We start from the raw sequence: 18,694 nt of genomic DNA, 5'->3' as shown, positions 1-18,694 counted from the left end.
TTTGATTCTATTGAGAAAGCTTGTGAGGAGGGTCAGAGGAAGATATTTGGAGCAGTTTTGGATATATCATATTTGAAACACTTCTGATGCATGGTGTGGTCAGTAGTAGAAGGGCATGGGAAGGAAAGAGAATTTTCACTTTTATTTTTCAGATTTGCTATGCACAGAATTGATGAATTGATATTTTTTCAGTATAAAGTCACTTCTTATTCTGGGAACTTTAGGACAAGATACTTTTCAATAACTTTTGGCTTGATCCTGCAGTTGCTGTATTAAACAAAAAGCAGTATTCCTATGATTCCTATATTCTTTCCAGCAAGCATATGTACATGATATATGAAAATTTCATGTCCCTCATAATTTCTTCCTGACTGTGCCTGTCAAGGAAGTGCTCACCAAATCACCACAGCTTTGCCAGTGGTGAATGCTGTTGCTGGAGTGTTATGATGCATGCAGGAACCTGCCTGGAACTTCATTTCCCTGGCTGCTCTGGAGGCTATTCCAGTGTTTTGGCAGACTGGTGGTGCTCATTATACTTCTTGCCTCAATGCTCAGCGTGCATTGATACTTCAAAAAGCTTTTCTTTACTATCTTAACAGTCAGAATCTTCTACAAAAGCCTTAATTTGGTGCATCTAAAGGCTCAGTAGCACAGCTTTTTCATATTTTGGTCCATAGGTCAAATAAGCTCTCACCATCAAATTGAATGTTTCTGCCAAGGGTTTACTCACAGTCATCTGAATGATCAGGGACAGGGGCTCTTATTTATTAAGAGGATTTTATGCTTCTGAGTAGCTTCAAGGAAATCAGTCTCAGGGATCCTCCACAGCAGAAGCTGAAGGAGCAAACACCATCTTTCAGCATAGCCCAAGGCCCAGGAGGCTGGAATATTTAAAGTTCTTGTCAGCAGCTTGATATCAAAGACAAATGTCTTGCTTCTGCCCTTTGATGAGAACAAGGAGAAGATTTTTGAGTGGTGATCAGCTGGGTTTCAGACTTGGAAAGACTACATCTGTAAAAGAAGAGCTGGTGCTTTCATTAGATGATTCCTAGGTGATTTAGCCCATCATAGCACAAAGTTAAGGCACTGACCTTCCCCAATGCATGTGGGAAGCAGTGTGTCCAGGCAGTCTGGCTCCTTGATGTGAAAATGCCAGCTTTCACCTGACCTGCATTACTCCAAGGTAGATCCTTAAGACTTTGTTGTGAGTTCATATGGCAATGTGTATTTTTAAAACCTGCTACAAAAAGCTCTGTTCTAGGGTCTTTATGAGGGTCTGCTATTGCTGACTTCCTTGGATCCAATCATTGTCTGGTTTCTCAAAGAGATTTTTGCTGACAGCATGTGAGTTTCATGCATCAGGCACTTCTTTATCATCTTTTAGATTTTAAATGCTAGAGTGCTGCATAGAACTCATCTGAAAGTCCCTGCAAAGAGGAGACTTGAGGCACTTTGCTATTTTTACCCTGAATCTTATAGTGAAGCCCTCTTCTAAATTTTTGTTAATAACCAGAAGTAAAGTTGTAAAGGCCACTGAAGGTGAGCTATGTGGATTTTCTCCATGCCTCTACAAAACCATTATGCTTTTTATTTGGTCTACAGCAAGAATTGCTATTTTAGTCATCCAGTGCTATGGAAATTGTTTCTGGTATTATAGAAATCAAGCTTTTCAAGACAGTAGAAACTGTCTGTTTCAGGATAACATTCCTTAGCTCTGAGTTGCTTTTGCTGTAACTTTGCATACATCTTTCAGAGAATGCAATGCTCTGATGGAAATCTCTCTGTGCTTTTGTTTCAAATATGACTTGGCATCTGTATTCATCCCTTTCTCCCAATAATTCCATCCTGACATGTTTTTTCTCATAGTTGTAACTTCTTTTTTCTCACCTCCTGATTCTCCAGGGGTAAGAGATCAGAGAGCCCTCTGGAAAGGGCAGCCACTCACTAGAGCTGAGTTCCCTGAAGAGACTCTTCAATCCCGTCCTTTAACAACAGTAGACTCTGATAAGATACTGATTTTGTAACTTCTGTATTGTTCTGTCAGGCTTCCTTCCCACTCTCATCCTCTTTTATTTTTTGCCCTGTGATTTATTTCTCTGGTAAAACATTGACTCCTGCTCAAACTGGGAGCTGCATGGAGCAGCTGATCCAAGTTGTGGAGGTCACCAGTTTGTACTTGGCACTTGTACCCAGCCACCACCTCTCTGGGTTGTAAAGGCTTGTGTTTATCTCATTCTGAGAAGTCAAGATATAGAACTGAGAATCTTCACTGAAATGAGGATCTGAATGTTCTCCTCCAACAGTAACTGTTTTTTTCAGGATCTGATATTCCACAGTCAATACTGTTTGGGTGTTTCTAGTGCACTATAAGATCTCACTAGGCATTCACAGCACTAATGCTTAACCAGAATTAAAGAACAAACCAACAATTAGGAAAAACCATTCATACATTAATTCAAAAATGGGTTATAGTTATTATTTGTTCTGGGGATTTGAGTAAATGTAAGAGAGGAGGAAGAATATTTTCAAAAACTTTAGACTGAGTATATGAAAAATGCCTTATTACTGCTAGGTATTAAATCATGGACATACCTTTCCAGGACATACCTTTCCATGGGTGGAAGCCCATGCCTAAAGGGGTTTAAAACAGCAGGAAGCAGTCCTGTACAGGTTACACAGACACTGAAGACCTGAGGAAGGCAGACAATGCCTCAGCCAGCACAGGTACAGATGGAAGAGGATGAGCCCTGATCCCTCAGGCTCACACAGCTTTCCAAAGGGGATAGTCCTGTGCATAACTACACACATGGCCATTTGCAGACCTGCAAATCTACTGCAATTGATTTCTTCCTCTATATAGCCCATCATTTGAGAGCTGAAAATTACTTATAATAGAGGGAGTGCTGTCTAAATGTGAGAGCAACTTGATGTTTAAAAAGGTTGTTTTTCAAAGATTCTTCCAACTTGCTGCTGATCATCTCTCAGTCCAATAGCTCAGCACTGGTTTCAAGGGAGTAGGACACTTTTTCCAGTCCAATGTCCTCATTTCCTGTGTGTCTGAATAATAATTTATAGCAGTTTCACACAATCCCAGAAATATTATGTTGCCAAGGTTTAAAGATGTCACCATTGTGCTCACCTTTCCCATCCTCTTGCCAGGTGTCACTGCCCTCAAAACAAGGACAGCCTTTTGTGAGTCAGCACTGGGGCTGCTGCAATTCTGTATTAAGGCCAGTCCAGGCTGGAGTTATTTTCCTTCAGTGTATTGAGCTGACAGTGGTAATCTAGGACCTGGTTCCCCAGAGGATCAGATATCTCTGCTTTGGAGAAGAGCAAGGCTGAGGGTGGTGCAACCTCAGACTGCTGATTTAATCTGCTGGTCCAAGCATGCTGGAGTCTGGTTCAGCATCAGATAGTGGCAGTGATGGAGAGGTTCTAGGCAGGGACTAGAGGCCAGGTAGATTGTTGGTCTGTTAGTCTGGCTGTGGAGAGCTTGTACATGGTGATAAGCCATTTTTGAATCCTGCCAGGAAAAAGCTAGAGGACTAGAAATCCATGGGACACCCTCAATCTTCTGCCCCAGTGGAGAGACAGAAGAGTGAAGTAGGTACACACAGCAGCAGGGCAGCAAGGAAACCTGCAGGAGTCACAGCTGGAAGGACTCCAGCTGACTCTTGAGGACTTGTAGGAACAGCTGTGATTTTGGGAATTGGTGGCTGAGCAGGGGGAGCTACATCTTAGTGTGGTGGTGGAAGGGGACAGGAGTGGCAGCCCAGGCCTGAAGGGAAGAGAATCTCCAAGGTTAGGCTGAGGTCCTGGTGTGGATGGGCTCCTGAGAGCAGGGCAGCCCGGGCAGTGCCCAGGGGCTGTGCCAGGTCCAGCTCCAGGAGGGATCTGTGCATCTGTCATGTCCCTCCTTTGGCCCTTGGGCAGTGTGTGCCTGGCCTTGGCTCTCTGCCCCTGGTGGGTCTGGGCACTGCCAGGGAGCTGCAGCTCCACAGGGAGACCTGTGCCAACACACATGCTTTGTGTGCTCCCACAGTCAGCTTTTCTTTCTCTGTTACATAACATTCAGGCTCGTTACTTTTCTTTCCCTGTTATTTTGGTTAAAAATCACTTTTTTTGTAAAAAAATTTAAAAAGCAACATTTTGTAATCTGTCAGGGAAGCTGAAACTTTTCAAAGCTTAACTCTTCAGAGCACTTTGGAAATTCCCACCAGAAAACATCATATGAGGCAACTGGAGGGAACTAAGACTGGTTTGGGAGTCATCGGGATATTGGACTTCAAGGAAAACAAAACAGCAATAACCTGTGAGAAGGACAAAGTCCTATTGTTCTTCCTGTTCTTCTGGCTCCATCAGCTCTCTGACTGTTCCTGCACAGAGGAGCTTCCTCGTTTTTTCCCAGTTATTTTTCAATCCACTTCTTTCCATTTCCAAAAGACAGAATGTGAAGTGGATCAATTAAAAAATAACAAATCTCAGGTTTCCTAACACCAGGCAAATACTGCCAGAGCCCATCTGACAATGCCCAGGACTGGAGGATCCCTTTGGGAGCACCAGCTGGCACCAGAGGGGAGCAGGAGATGACCAGACCCAGCAGCAGCAAGGCTGACAGAGCTCTCTGTCTTCTCTTGAGACTGAGAGAATTAAGTATTTTTACAAAACTTTGTGGAGAGAATCTTATTTTCATTTGTTTTCCTAGATTGATGGTGTGCGATTCTTCCTGCTTTATTTATGGAGAGATGATTTAGCCACATGATTAGCTAACAGAACAACCAATTACACACATATTGTAGTAATTGTGTGTTTGCATACAGAAAACTCACCATGGAAATTACATGAATCAGGCTCATGTCAGTGAAAAGGAGGAAGACTGCCTGTTAGAGCAGGAAGAGTGTCAACCACATCCTCCCATACAGACCTGTCACAGTGCTTGACTTTAACACTCATGGAGATTCTTTTCCCAAAACCACTTTTGGTGACATTTTAAACCCCCTGCACTTTAATAGATGCTCATGTTTGACATTTATTTTGTCGGACAGTGACTCGCATAAACTCCTTGTAGCCTGTGTTCATTGCTAAATGTTACTGTGCAAAAGACACTTGAATGGGAATGTTACAAATGGGAGGTGTTTGTGTGGTGGCTTGCAGCCAGCAGAGCCAGTGTAGCCTCTGCTGCTTGGGACACTTCCTTAACCGTTAACACTGGAAATAAATAAATACATGTAGGTATTGCAGATGCCCTGTAGAACAGCTGCTCCAGCTGCTCCTAAGAAATACAAGTCTTTGAATATCAATGACTTCCCTGTTAGGAAGTTTGAATCATTCCTTGAAGGACTGGATACTTAATGGTTGAATCCAGGAAGCAGAAAAATAGGTTAAGTAAGTGAAAGAAGCACAAAATAATAACAGTAATCTGTAGGCAATCTCAGTTTGTCCCAGAGGAATATTGTCACAGATAGGCAAAATGGTTCTGAGATATATCTGGAATTAAAAATTCACAAATTCAGACTGCCTACACCCACTCCCAAATTAATTTGCTGTAAGGTTTGTCATCATCTCAGCACACTGATGGTGAGCCAGGAGAAATGCCAGCTAATTCATGAACAGAGGGGATGGGACTGGGCAGCAGCATAAAGAAAATTAAGAGTTCTGTGATTTGTAAATCACTCTAATGAAAAAGACCAACACCAAAATAGCAGTTCTAAGTCTTATTTTTCTTTATGGATTTAAACTCATTGTTATACACCAAGGAGGCAAATACATCTGTGTATCTACACTACTACTGTCAGTGATACTGAGAGAAGGGAAGGCATTTGTTACAGTCACCAGAAATATGAATATATAATTAAGGTTAAAGATGGATGCTGAAAACTGATAAAGGGAACCAATAAAATTATTAGAGCATGTCCTCTGAATATCCTGGTCTTTCACAGAGAGCACAGGCTGGAGCAGCAGAGCAGAGGGTCACACAGCAGCTCACCCTCCAGCAGCAGCTCATCCTGCAGGAAGAGCCCAGGACAGCCATGGGTGGGCACAGCCTCCTGCCAGGAGCTACAGGAGACTGCTAACAAAATAAATGCAAAGCTCACATAGCTAACATGCTATAGGCTTTGCAAGAGACATCCCCAAGTTCTGTAACAGGAGCAGTTCAGCACAGCCAATCCGTGAATTCAGTGCACTGAAGCCTTCAGGGCTGTTGCACACCCCTGGGTGCATCTTGCAAATCTCAGGTGACACCACATTCCTGGAGAAGCACAGTAAAGGGGAAAACAATGTGCCATAAACCATGGTCATGTTCACCCACCAGCCTCAGGTGGCTTTTCACGTAGCCTTTACAACAGCCATAAACCAGGCCTGTGTCACCCACCCTGCTGTGGGGACCCTGTGGGGACACAGGCACCTTCCCTGCAGAGCCAGCCCTGCCCATCAGGTGTTCATTTATACACTCAGGAGGGACCTGCTCACTCAGAGCTTTACAAGGGGAAGTGCTGGGGGGCTCATTTGGTGACCTGAGGTCTGGGTGTTTCAGTGTGGGGTGAACCAGGAGTGCTGGGAAGGGCTCCCTGCTTCCCTGGCCAGCCACGCACACTCTGCATGGTTGGAGAAGAGCCATGGGAAACCTCTTAGGGAAAAGCTTCCTGTTTGCCTTATAAAAGCAAAGGTGAGCCCCATGTGAGGCACGTGGTGTTACTTGTCATTGCCTGGGACCAAAGTCAGGTGTGCCACCCTCCTTCCAGCAGCGAGGAGGAAGTGCCCTCTGTGCTGGTCCTCAGCATGTCTGTGAGGGGTCAGGCTGTGCCCTACACATTTACCATTTTTTCCAAAAGCAGCAAGGAGATTAGCTCCCAAATGGATACATCCAGAGTGCTCCATGTGTCACTCCAACAGTGTGCTGTCCAGGGGAGAACCCACCATGCCTCCCCAATGATAAAAGCTGCAAGGAGAGCACAACTGTGCTATCAGACATCAGAGAATCTGGTCTGCACAGGACAATGTGCAGAAACCATGTCTCATAATTTCTGTTGTTCCTAGAGCAGTGTTTATAAGCAACAGTTCTCCCCTTTGTAGAGTCCTTAGACATAATTGACTGTATTTTATCAAGTTTCTTGTCTGTCTTCCCTTGTTTCTCAATGGGTTGCCATGCTGAGAGCATAGGAAGCAGCCTCCTCCATTCCTTTCCCTCCTGCTCCCCTGGGGATCTCTCCCTCCCCAAATTGCAAGCAGATTGAGATGTCTGGCATCCAGAGAAGTGGGAAAACAAACGACTCTCTCACAGTCCCCGTTCCACTCCCTGTGAGCCCAGCTGGGCTGTGTGCTGGCTGTGCACAGGCCATGAGCTGCTGCAGCCAGCCAGCCCTGCAGGGCCATGGGGAGCTTTGTCCCAGCACTCCTGTGAGAGACACGTGCTTTGACACTCATTCTGGCCTCTGTGAGAGAGCTTAGACTCCTGAAAAGCTCCCTACCTTAACTTTACTACTTTTTATTTTTTCCTGTTCTACAGGCTGCAGCATAGTGGATTCAACATCCACAAAAAAGTGCTGTTGGAATTTTTTGCAGCTTTCAGTGGTTCAGATGAGACGAGCAATCAAAGGGCAAGGCAGAGGCATGGCTTTTCATTGCTGCTATAAACAATCAAACTCAGACTTTGCACCATGTAGAAGGCTGTGTTATAAACAAGCACGGCTGCTATCATATTACCATCCCCAGGCTGATTTATATAAACTGCCTTCTGAGCTCTGATTAGCTTCAAACACACGTGCTGTATAGGCAGAGCAGATTGCAGGAATAAAATTTTCAATAAGACTTCTAATTATTCAGGTGCCTACTAGTGAGAAATTTCTGTTCCAGGGAAGTTGCATGCAGTTTCTGAAGTGTTTTAAGAGGAAGGTAGTTAAGCAAATGAAGATGGACTGGTATTTCTCTCTGAGGAGGCTGTATCTCTGTGCTGTTCAGGCTGTACAGGAGTCAGGAGCAGTAATTGTTCTATAGATCGCTAGAGGGGCAAATAAATGTGTTGTAAAGTTAAGGTAGAATGAAAACATCTGCATCAGGCCCTTTTAATTTATTCTATGAAAGGAATATTTAGAGCTAGTGAAATCCAAGGAGTTTTCAGGCATTTGTTCAGAGGTCATGATCGTGACTGCTGTAAGTGAACATGCACAGTTCAAACTCTAGATAAAAAGGCTTTCTGTCAAGGCATGTCATAGAAAGAACGCCCTTCCACTCAATAGTTCAGAAATCACACAAACCCTTGATTATAGACATATCCCATGATGTAAATCCCTCTTCCCCATAAAGATTTCTGAGGCAAAGACTCCCTCTGTTTTTGTGTGCAGAGCCATACCTACCTATGGCCGAGAATATATCAACTCCTGCCTGTTCAAATGGCAGGGCAGTGAGGCTGGGGACACAAGAATTAAAGAATTATAGAGGAGGGCTAGCTGCTTCGAAAAGTGCTGCTGAAAAATGACTAGGAAACAGCTGTCCCAAAATAAACTCGGGAAGGTGCAGCGCAGCGCTGCAGCTGAGCCCTGCATTACCAGAGCAGCGGCGCAAATGTGCGAAATAAAGGGCGAGCCTTTATCAGGCAGAAGTCCCCGCTGGCCTGGATTCCCCTGCAATTGAAAGCAGAGCCATCTGCAACAATGGGAGCTTTATTTATCCCGCACAATTGCTGCCAAAGCAGTCCTGGGACGTCCATGAGACCGCTACGAATATGTTTGGAGCGGGATGGATCTGGCAGCGCGCTGCGAAACTGCTGCATCACCAGTCTCAGGTCTGCCGGCTGGCTGCGCTGACTGGCAGTTTTTGGGCAGGGTTGCTACGGAAATTTTAAAGCTTTTAGGAGCCTGAAATGGCACTGTTCAGCCTGCCTGCCCCTGTGGAGACTCATGATTGCTCTACCCTCTAGGGGCAGCGGCGAGGATGTAATCGCTGCTGCTCCGGGAGCTGATGGAGACTGGGAGTCGGGGCTGTGGGATTGCCCGGCCCGCATCCCCCGCCGCTCACAGCTCCCGCTACGCTGCTGGGTGTTCCGAGCAGCAATGCAGAAAGAGACAAGCCAAGGGTAAAACGGGAGTCCTTTTACATCCTTTGTCTGAGGGCTCCCAGGACCCCATCATGACATTGCCCGGTTTTGTTCTTTATTCAAGGTGGAAGTAGGTATGTACCAAGGGAAGGAATATTTAAGATTTTCCTTTGTCAGGGACGTTTGGCACTCCTGATGTGCAGCACGGCGCTTGTCAGCAGAGCAGAAATCCGTGGCCATCTGAGTGTCCTACTGAACTGTGCTTAATCCTGTTAGCCTCGCTAATACGACCTACTTCTTCCCAGGACTAAGAGTCACCCGGGTTTCGTGGGAAACAATCATGAAATGAAATCTGCTTCCATCATGTAGGACTCCTGAAAGAAGAGTCACTTACTGACAAGCCTGGACTCGGTACCAGAGAGGCAGCAGGACCAATAAATTCACACCAGAGAGCAGCTCTGCAGGTTGGAAAATTATTACCCTGGACATTATTACCAAGCTTGCAGGACCTAGGGAGCAGTGGGAATTTGGGAGCATCAAACTGATAACTTATCTGAAAAACCACTGATTGCATCAGGGAAAATGGAGCCCTTATAGCAGAAGGACTCAATATTCTACAAGAGCTTGGAAGAGACTTGGGAAAACACTTCACTGCCTCGTGGCCAGGGTCTTTCTGTAAGAGAATTTTCAAGTCTTCAGTGAAAATAAAATAACAAGAAAAATTTTAAGGGGAATAACCTTTCCTGTTTTGTGAATGTGCCGTTTCTTTATGCAGTCTTCCTGGCTCCTCACTACATGAACCCTCCAGATGTGAGGGCTGAGGCAAAGCTCAGACAAGATCAGGATGGCTTTTGGTGAACAAAAAGAAGTAGGGAACTGCAAAACAGCATGACAGGTTCTCTCTGAGGTGATGCTGACCTTATTTCCTAATGGGCTGAAAAGAGAGAGGCAATAAGCAAATATAAAAGGATAAAAGGAAATTTTATATTAACTGTCTACTTGGTCTCTTCCCAGAGTGAAGGTGAGAACCTTCTTGGCAGCTTCCAAGTACCCTGGGTTCTGCTCCTGGGTAAATGTAAATGATGCATTGTGGAAAAACTCAATTCTACAGTTTGAATTTGGCTAATTAGAGGGAGCCTGTTTCGTAACATGTGACCCTTCCCATGAGAGAGGCACACTCAGAACTGGTACACCAGGGCAAATGTAGATGCCAGGTACAGCCCGAACCTGAGAACCAGAGTCTCCAGTGTGTGGTTACCCTGTTCCTTAAGAGAAAGGCTTCTATTGTGCACTGCAGCCCAAGGCACGGCCAGGTGGGGGATAGAAAGGCAAACTGAGATGTACTACCCAAGCACAAGGAACTCGGATAGACCCAAATTAAAGCCCCGAGTATCAGCCCCTGGCATGCCGAATGTCACAAACCTCTCAGCAACGCTCAGAGATGTCACCAAAGTTTCTGTGCGACATTCAGTTGTCATTTCTCCCTGGAGACATGCAGGAGGACACTGTCACAGCCTGCAGGGCCACCAGTGTGATCTATGCAGTGCATGGGAGACCACAGAAGAGTTTCCCTCGTTATCAGATGCTTGAGAGAGTCTTTGTCATCCTGATACTGAGAGCAATAAGGTGATAAACCAATGGAAAGCAAAGCTTGCAGGTTGACAGTGACTCAAAAAATATCTGGTAGTCCCCAAAGTGTTCATCTCCCCCTCCCATCATCACCTCCAATTTGCTTAGTGCTATTTGCTTCTCATTTTGGTTTAACCTTCCATTAGCTCTGGCATAGTGGCAAACTGTGAGACCATTCAAAAACAACCTGCTTATCTCTTGCCTGGGCTCCTAAATCCCAAACTGTGAGACATCTTGCAGGGGGAAGAACAAAATGTGCTGCTTTATTAGGAGATTATAGGGATCCACAGTGCTCCAGGGAAAAGATGAGAGGCAAAGCTCAACAGTGGAGGAGGGTGGAAGGCCTGGCAGGAGTTTGTGGGAAGGCTCAATAGCAGAGCCCACCTCTTCTCCCTTGTTTTAGGCAAATCACTCTCTGAATGTGTGTTGCAGGGCTGTCCTGAGCAGCTCAGTCTGTGTTACAGGCAGCTGTGAAACAACACTCAAATATCGAGGTGGTTGTTTGACAGTGATAACACAGCTGAGTGATGGAAGCGTCTCAGTGGGGAAATGGATATCTGGAGTGGAATGGCAGGGGAGATAAAAGGTCGTGAATGCTGAACTAGAAATGTTGCTATTGGCGTGCAAAAGGATATAAACCAATCTCTTAGTATGAAAACATGATAAAATAATGTAATTTTCATTGAGCAAAGTAACACGGGGACCTATTTGGAACCTCTCTTCAGTCCTCCCAGATTCAGAAGTATTAGACAAGTAATTTTATTTCCCTGTCACAGCTCATTATGAGAGAACATGGCATGCTCTGTACCCTGTCTGGTTCTAAGATTGGTTTTTATCTCATAATGTTCTGTATGTGAAAGTATCCTGATCTTTGATCAGCATTAGACCTACACAAATAAAGTTAGAGCAATTTCACTGGACGTTATCTCCAGGGAAGGCAGGATTAGGAATAAAAGATTGATTGGAGGTGCATTGACAGAGCTGGATGCTGAGCTGTGTCTGAGTGTTTCTCTGAATTCTGAACAAGAGCAACACATGGCTTCTGTGCTGTTTTCCAGCTGGTTCTGCTCTGCATGGTGACTAATGTTACACTGATCTTGTGGAATAACATCAAGGATCATATGAAAATAGTGCTTTAAGTACAGTTTGCTACCAATCAAGTGGCAAATGAGGCGAAAAGCTTGAAAGAAACATTGAATCACCAAGCCAAAGCTGTTTGGGCTTTGCCCAAAAGCTCCTTTAAAAACAAAAACAGCTTGAAGAGTCCTCAATAGTGTGTCCTTTAATAGTGTGCCCCAAATTAAGAATGTGTACAGAATGATACAGCCACTGCTGCAGCAGGATTTCTTGTGTGTGTCCCTGCTGCCCAGCAGGCAGATGTGGGCCTGCTCCTCCAGAGCTGCCTTGTGCTGCCTCTCCCACCCTGCTTGGACCAGTGATGCTGCCCAGGGCCTCCGAGGCTGCAGTCAGGGACTGTGGTGAGATAAGTGTGATGACTCACTCCTCTGCTCTGTTCAAGAGTGTAAATATTATACAGCTTCTCTCTATTCTAAACGAAAAAAGAAAAAGAGTCTTTTTAGGGTTCTGAGCAGAGCGCATGGCAGAGCCACAGGCAGACTGCATTACATCCCTGTGAACTTGCAGATTCACTTCTTTTTTATGGGAGATATCTTTCATTTCTTCCACCAAGTTAGGGGAGAATCATCTTCCTGTCCACCTCCTATTCAGTCTTCCTCCCATTCTATCCTCCACAAAAATTGTTCACTAGGACTTTTCTGATGATGCTAAAACCTGATAAATAGCCCATAAAATGCAGAACTATCAAAATATGAATCAGTCATGAAGCACCTCACTCATGGTGAGGTGACACAGATTAAAAACCAGGCTGGGGAATTCCTGATGGATTTTCTGGAGCTTCATTTAGGGCTTCAAACTTCTTTTACTGTTATGCAAAGAATAAAACAAAGAATATCTTTATTTGTGGAATGTATCAACTTGCTTAAAACAATACAAGCAAATGAAAACACAGCACTGCCTCCTTTTTTTAGTAAGTTTGCAAACCAGCATGGTCTAGCCATTCATCCAAAAAAATTCAGAGGAATTTGAAACCCATTCCCTTGGCAGCAGTACGGAGGACTGAATTAAATGGGAAAGCCAGCTCTTGACAGCAGAGAAGTTCCCTTCTGGTATGAGACATAAAGCTCACATCCTCAGCTGCTAAAACAGGTTTAGACTACACCGGGAACTGTCTCAGGTTGACTCCAAAAGTGAAGATGAAACAAAATAGGAACCAAGATACAAATAGAGTTATTTAAGCACTGACCTCTGACTGATTTGGACAAATAAACTCCTGTCACCAAATGTCCTGGTTGTTTGAAGGTGCCACGGCTTTGGGCTGGAGCTGTTTGTCACCAGAGGCTCAAGAAGCCACCCAAGAGACCCTGGGCACCCATAAACCAGAGCCCTTGGCCCCTCCTGCAGTGCCAGGGGACACTGTGGGCAGGAGGGAGCTGTTCTTGCTGCCAGGGAATGTCCCTGAGTGAGTGCAGCCTGGCAGGACAGGCTGGCACAGGCACTCGAGGTCTCTGCAGGAGCCTGGGGCACAGGGGCCAGCCAGGGGCTGGTGCCATCCCCACCAGCCACACCTCACTGGGGGAAACCAGGCTGGAGAGTGGCAGGGGTGGGGCTCCACCTCAGCCTCACTTGCAGTCCCCTCTCCTCTCCAAAATCTCACTCATGGATGATCCAGTGTATGGCAAGGATCCTTATTCACTCCTATGTAGTTAGAATCTGATTGATTTCCATCTGGTGATTTCAGAAGTGGTTGCCATACCCAGATTGCCTCGGGTCATACATTGTGTTATTTATACCCTTCCAAAGGAGAAATAAATGCAGGTAGATGACATGGGAAAGTGCCCTGAACCAAGCAGAAAGCTTTAGTGATAGCAGTTTTATCATGTGTAATGATAAACTTAATATTGCAGAAAATGCTAAAAGGGAGAAGAAATGAAGACAATTTGTATCTTTGTGGATGAACTGTAAACTACAACACCACGGCAGTTCTATCCAGAGAACAAAAAGCCACCCCCCTCACTGGTTGCTCTTACACTCAACAGTTAAAAAATGACATTGGTGGATAAATCTTGCTGCAGACAGAATAAAGCATGGCCCAGCTGCAGTGCAGGGCTCTTTCCCTCTCTGTGTGTGCACAGCGGGCACTCTCTGTAATGAAGGATAATTGTGTCAGTACATAATTAGAGATAAAAAAGCAGGCGGGTGAGATGCCAGTGATGAGATCAGCATGGCAATCCTCCTAAAGAGATAGATATCTACTTGCCACGTGGTCTGGGGGCAGGACTGGGACTAGGGTCAAGGAACTACATCTCTGTCTAGGCTGTTGCATGAACCTAAGGGAACATTAACTTTTCCTTGTCCCATTTCCCCCGTGGTGTGAATGAAAGCTGATTGTTCAAATGAATGTCACTTCTCTGCAGAGGACCCATGAAAAATTCAAGCAATATTTGCATTTAAAAGTTCTTTCCAAGATGCACTGGAGCAAAGTTTACAGAGCAGTTCAAAGGCTGGAAGACTTGCAAAAAGAGTTTAGAGGGATTATTTATGACTTATCTAAGCACTGATTAATGGACAGTGTCTCTGGAGGCAGCCAGGATCCATGTCTACAGGGAAAGAGGGAATGGGCAGTACTGAAAGCATCAGTTATCTTCTCATAGGTCAGGCTGTTGACACATGACTGGGAGAAGTCTAAGCTGTTCTGTAGATTGAGGTACTGAACATGAGACCTTATTCTAGAGGCACAGTGTCAGAAGGGTTAAGGTAGGAAGGGGGATTTGGGAAGAAAAGGGGTTTGCAGGAGACGATAAGGTGGGAGAAAGGTGAAAGGAGACAGTAAGAGTCAGATAGCAGGGTCAGGGTTGGTAGAGGCTCTCCCTGGGCATCAAGGGTAGCAGAAATCTCTTCAGCCATGCCTAGGAGGTGGTGGGATCTCGGAAGTGAGACCCCAGCACACTGGGATGTTCCTTCTCTCCCTCCTCTGTGACTGCAGTGAGCGTTAAACACCTGGTCTGGGCAGCACCTGGATCTAAACTCCAATATCCTGTTGGAAAAGTGCCAGGTAAGGACCATCAGTGCTAGAGCCCCAGATAAAGGGTTTTACCAGGGCAGGTGGTCTCATGGCCAGTGCCATGAAGAGGAGGCCTGAGGAAGCCCTGACGGGCAGCCTTGCTCTGACTTGTGAGGAGCAGCCATGCAGCTGAGTGCAGAGAGAGCAGGGGCTTTGTTAAAACCACTCCTTTGTGGGACATTCCTTTTTTTAAAGACCATTCACTTAATGCTGGAACAAGAATGGGAAATGCCTTGTCTCAGGCTTCCTGTTGTCAGAGCAAAAAATGATCCAATATCCTCCTGCAGGGGCTGGCCTGGGCCCAGACCCCCAGAGCAGGAGCAGGGCCACGGGGCTGGGGCTGCTCCTCCTGCCCACGGGCACCGTGCCTCCTCCTCCAGCCCTATTTTATTTCTAATTCAGCTACTCAGAGGGATGCAGGGAGGAAGAGGTGGGTGCTGCCCTGGGTGCAAGTCCAAAGAGCATTGTTTTCTCATTATGAGCATTGTGTTGCTATCATGGATAATTATAATCTTACATCTCGTTTCTTTTTTTTTTTTTTTTTTTTTTTTGGAAAACCACACAAAAGCACCGAAGGCAGAAACTTCTTGGTGACAACCTAGGAGATGTCTGTTGTTCTTCCTGGCTGTATTTTATCTTATGGGGATTTGAGGGTATTGCTATGGAAGTGCCAGATATTAAAACCTCATTATACTTCTGTTTGCAAAACAGATCTTAATCGCTCGCCATCCTGAACAATTACCCTGGCAGGCAAATTGTGGAAAAATTAACAGCCAAGAAGGATGAAAAATCTTTTCGTTTTTCTTTGTTGAAACAGCAAAATCTGCATGCAAATTCACTTAATCAGCCAAAACGCCCTGCTAATGCAGCCCTGTTCCCAAGGAGGCACTTTTCCAATTTTCTAAAGTGGAGCTACTTGTGTTTCCTAAACCTTGTTCCAACTATAGCTATGAAATAAAGTTCAGTGTTTTTCTTCAACCTGTCCCAGCATATGGAGCTGTGCTGTGAAGCAGAGGGATGCACTCCATCCTTCCCTCAGTTCCTTTCCTGTGTGACTCCCTGGAGAGGTGGGAAGTGCAGAGCCCCACTGGCCCCGGGGCTCAGCCCTGCAGGTCAGCACAGGCTGGCACTCAGGATTAGCAGGGCAGCACTGGTGATTTCTGCTATCTCCAACAGGAAAAAAGTTCATTCACTTTTACTGAGCCTCCTGAGTCTTTCCCACTTCCAAAAATTATGTGGTAAGTAGGGAAGTCTAATAGGATTGTCTTGGTTTCATGGGGATTCCAGTTCTGGAATTCCTGTCCTCGTGTTTGACTGAGTTCTCTGTGGTCTCTGTTACCCCTTGAGGTCTCAGTTACATCAGCCACAGGTCTTCTAATTGTCAGTTCAGGCTGTGCTTAAGGCAAAACCACTCTCATGAGGTTCAGAGGGTATTGCTTTAATGGCAGCCATTTCACTAAGTGATGAATTTTATTTGAATGCTTACTTGCCTCAGAGAAGATTAATCTCTTTTAGCCATTCCCCCCCTGTAGAGAGGAGCCATTCCTCCACTCTGGAGATCTGACTTCTAAAAAGCTTGAAGTGAACAATCCGAGTGCTGCTGCTCCGAGCCAGGACCCAGGGCTCGGGCACCAGACAATTGCTGAGGTGAGAGCAGAGTCCCCTCCAGGTGACCTCAGCCGTGGGTGAGCTGCAGCACGGCTGCTCTGAGCCCTGGGCACAGGGCTGGCCAGCCTGGCCCTGCTCACAGCCCTCCTGGGCTCAGGCAGAGCTGCTGGCCCCCCAGCAGCACCCCGGGGAGCCCGGGGTGCCCTGCACCCACCCGAGGGGAGGGCACAATGTGTCCCTGGGCCCATCCAGCAGGATTCTGCAATAAATTACACACACCTGATAAAGCTTCTGGAATACCTGAAAACTGAGAGTACAGGGCCCCATGTAGGTCCGTGGGAGATTTGAGGGTTGAGTACAGCGCTTGGGCTGGCTTTGGTTTAGCCACATGTTGAGGCTGATGATGGGATGACAGAGATGGGAGATTTAACTCCTCTGGAAACCTCTTCTCACCTTGCCAAGGCTGCACTTCAGCACAGAGCTGGTTAGGGGATTTCTGAGATCACTGCTCTCCTTTAGGGCTGTAACTATTGAAAAATATCAAAAGATTAATGGAGATTACGAATTGTATAACTTGATTCATGTCTCAGCTCCCGGTGGCCAATATTCATTTATTTATTTATTTCATGAAAGTTTAGTACCTGGATGGGAAACTGAAGGCAGACGTGAGTGTTCCAAGCAGAGAGCCAGAACTTCTGTGGCTGTTGAAGGCTCCAGGAGGAGCCCAGGGCACAGGGAGCTGGGAGCAGGGAGCTGGATACTGGGAGCTGGATACTGGGAACTGGATGCTGGGCTCTGGATGCTGGGAGCTGGATGCCAGGCTCTGGGGCTGCATGCTGAGCTCTGTAGCTGGATGCCAGGCTCTGGGGCTGGATGCTGGATGCTGGGCTCTGGGGCTGGATGATGGATGCTGGGCTCTGGGGCTGGATGCCGGGCTCTGGGGCTGGATGCTGGGCTCTGGAGCTGGATGCCGGGCTCTGGGAGCAGGATGCTGGGCTCTGGGAGCAGGATGCTGGGCTCTGGAGCTGGATGCTGGGCTCTGGGGCTGGATGCTGGGCTCTGGGGCTGGATGCTGGGCTCTGGGGCTGGGTGCTGGATGCTGGGCTCTGGGGCTGGATGCTGGGCTCTGGGGCTGGGTGCTGGATGCTGGGCTCTGGGGCTGGATGCTGGGCTCTGGGGCTGGATGCTGGGCTCTGGGAGCAGGATGCTGGGCTCTGGAGCTGGATGCTGGGCTCTGGGGCTGGATGCTGGGCTCTGGAGCTGGATGCCGGGCTCTGGGAGCAGGATGCTGGGCTCTGGAGCTGGATGCTGTGCTCTGGAGCTGGATGCTGGGCTCTGGGGCTGGATGCTGGATGCTGGGCTCTGGGGCTGGGTGCTGGGCTCTGGGGCTGGGTGCTGGATGCTGGGCTCTGGAGCTGGATGCTGGGCTCTGGGGCTGGGTGCTGGGCTCTGGGAGCTGGATGCTGGGCTCTGGGGCTGGGTGCTGTGCTCTGGGGCTGGGTGCTGGGCTCTGGGGCTGGGTGCTGGGCTCTGGGGCTGGATGCTGGGCTCTGGGGCTGGGTGCTGGGCTCTGGGGCTGGATGCTGGGCTCTGGGGCAGGGAGCTGGGCGCAGGTACTTCCCCGCCCCACTCTGAGCTCCGGGCGCTGCTCAGGCCGCCAATTTAATGCTAATTTGAGCTGATGGCCGTGATTTCCAAAGCACTCAGCGTCATTGTGCACACCTTTTCAATCTTCTCCCTTCGCTCAAGCCGCAGGCTGCGGTCTGCCCCGGCTCCCAGCTAATCCCGCCGGCCCTGCAGGGGCAGGCATTGCTCGGGAGGCTGGACAAGGACCAGGAGCAGGAGCCGAGCCTGCCCAGCTCATCCATCCCCTTCCCCCGCTTTCCCTGCACCCTGACCTCCTCCCCGCCCCAGCGGAGATTCTGTTCCCCTTAACAGGCGCTAGGCAGAGGTTTTATGTGAAGTATCAGCACGAAGGTCCCTGAAAATTATTTCCTCCCAGGAAGCAACGCATCCACTGGCTATCCCGGGAACGTCTGTTCTTGAAGCATTTACAGTGACATTGGTCATTGAGGATCTGGTTTGATTTTCTTGTTTATTTAGAAAGACATAGCTGTAAAGCTGCATAATGAAAAAAACCAAACCAAACCCAATTAGGACCATAAGGTGCTCCACTTGAATTTGGAATATTACTTTAGATACACTACACGGGGACAGAGGCACCAAAGACTCAGAGATTATGCAGCACCTAAAGGCAAACATACCGGAGAGTGTTTCTGGTG

This window comes from Lonchura striata, chromosome 14 (genome assembly GCF_050655825.1).
Source record: "Lonchura striata isolate lonStrDom1 chromosome 14, ASM5065582v1, whole genome shotgun sequence".
NCBI classification, from domain to species: domain Eukaryota; kingdom Metazoa; phylum Chordata; class Aves; order Passeriformes; family Estrildidae; genus Lonchura; species Lonchura striata.
The sequence above is the reverse complement of the archived record's forward strand: the minus strand, read 5'-3'. Positions refer to the sequence as shown.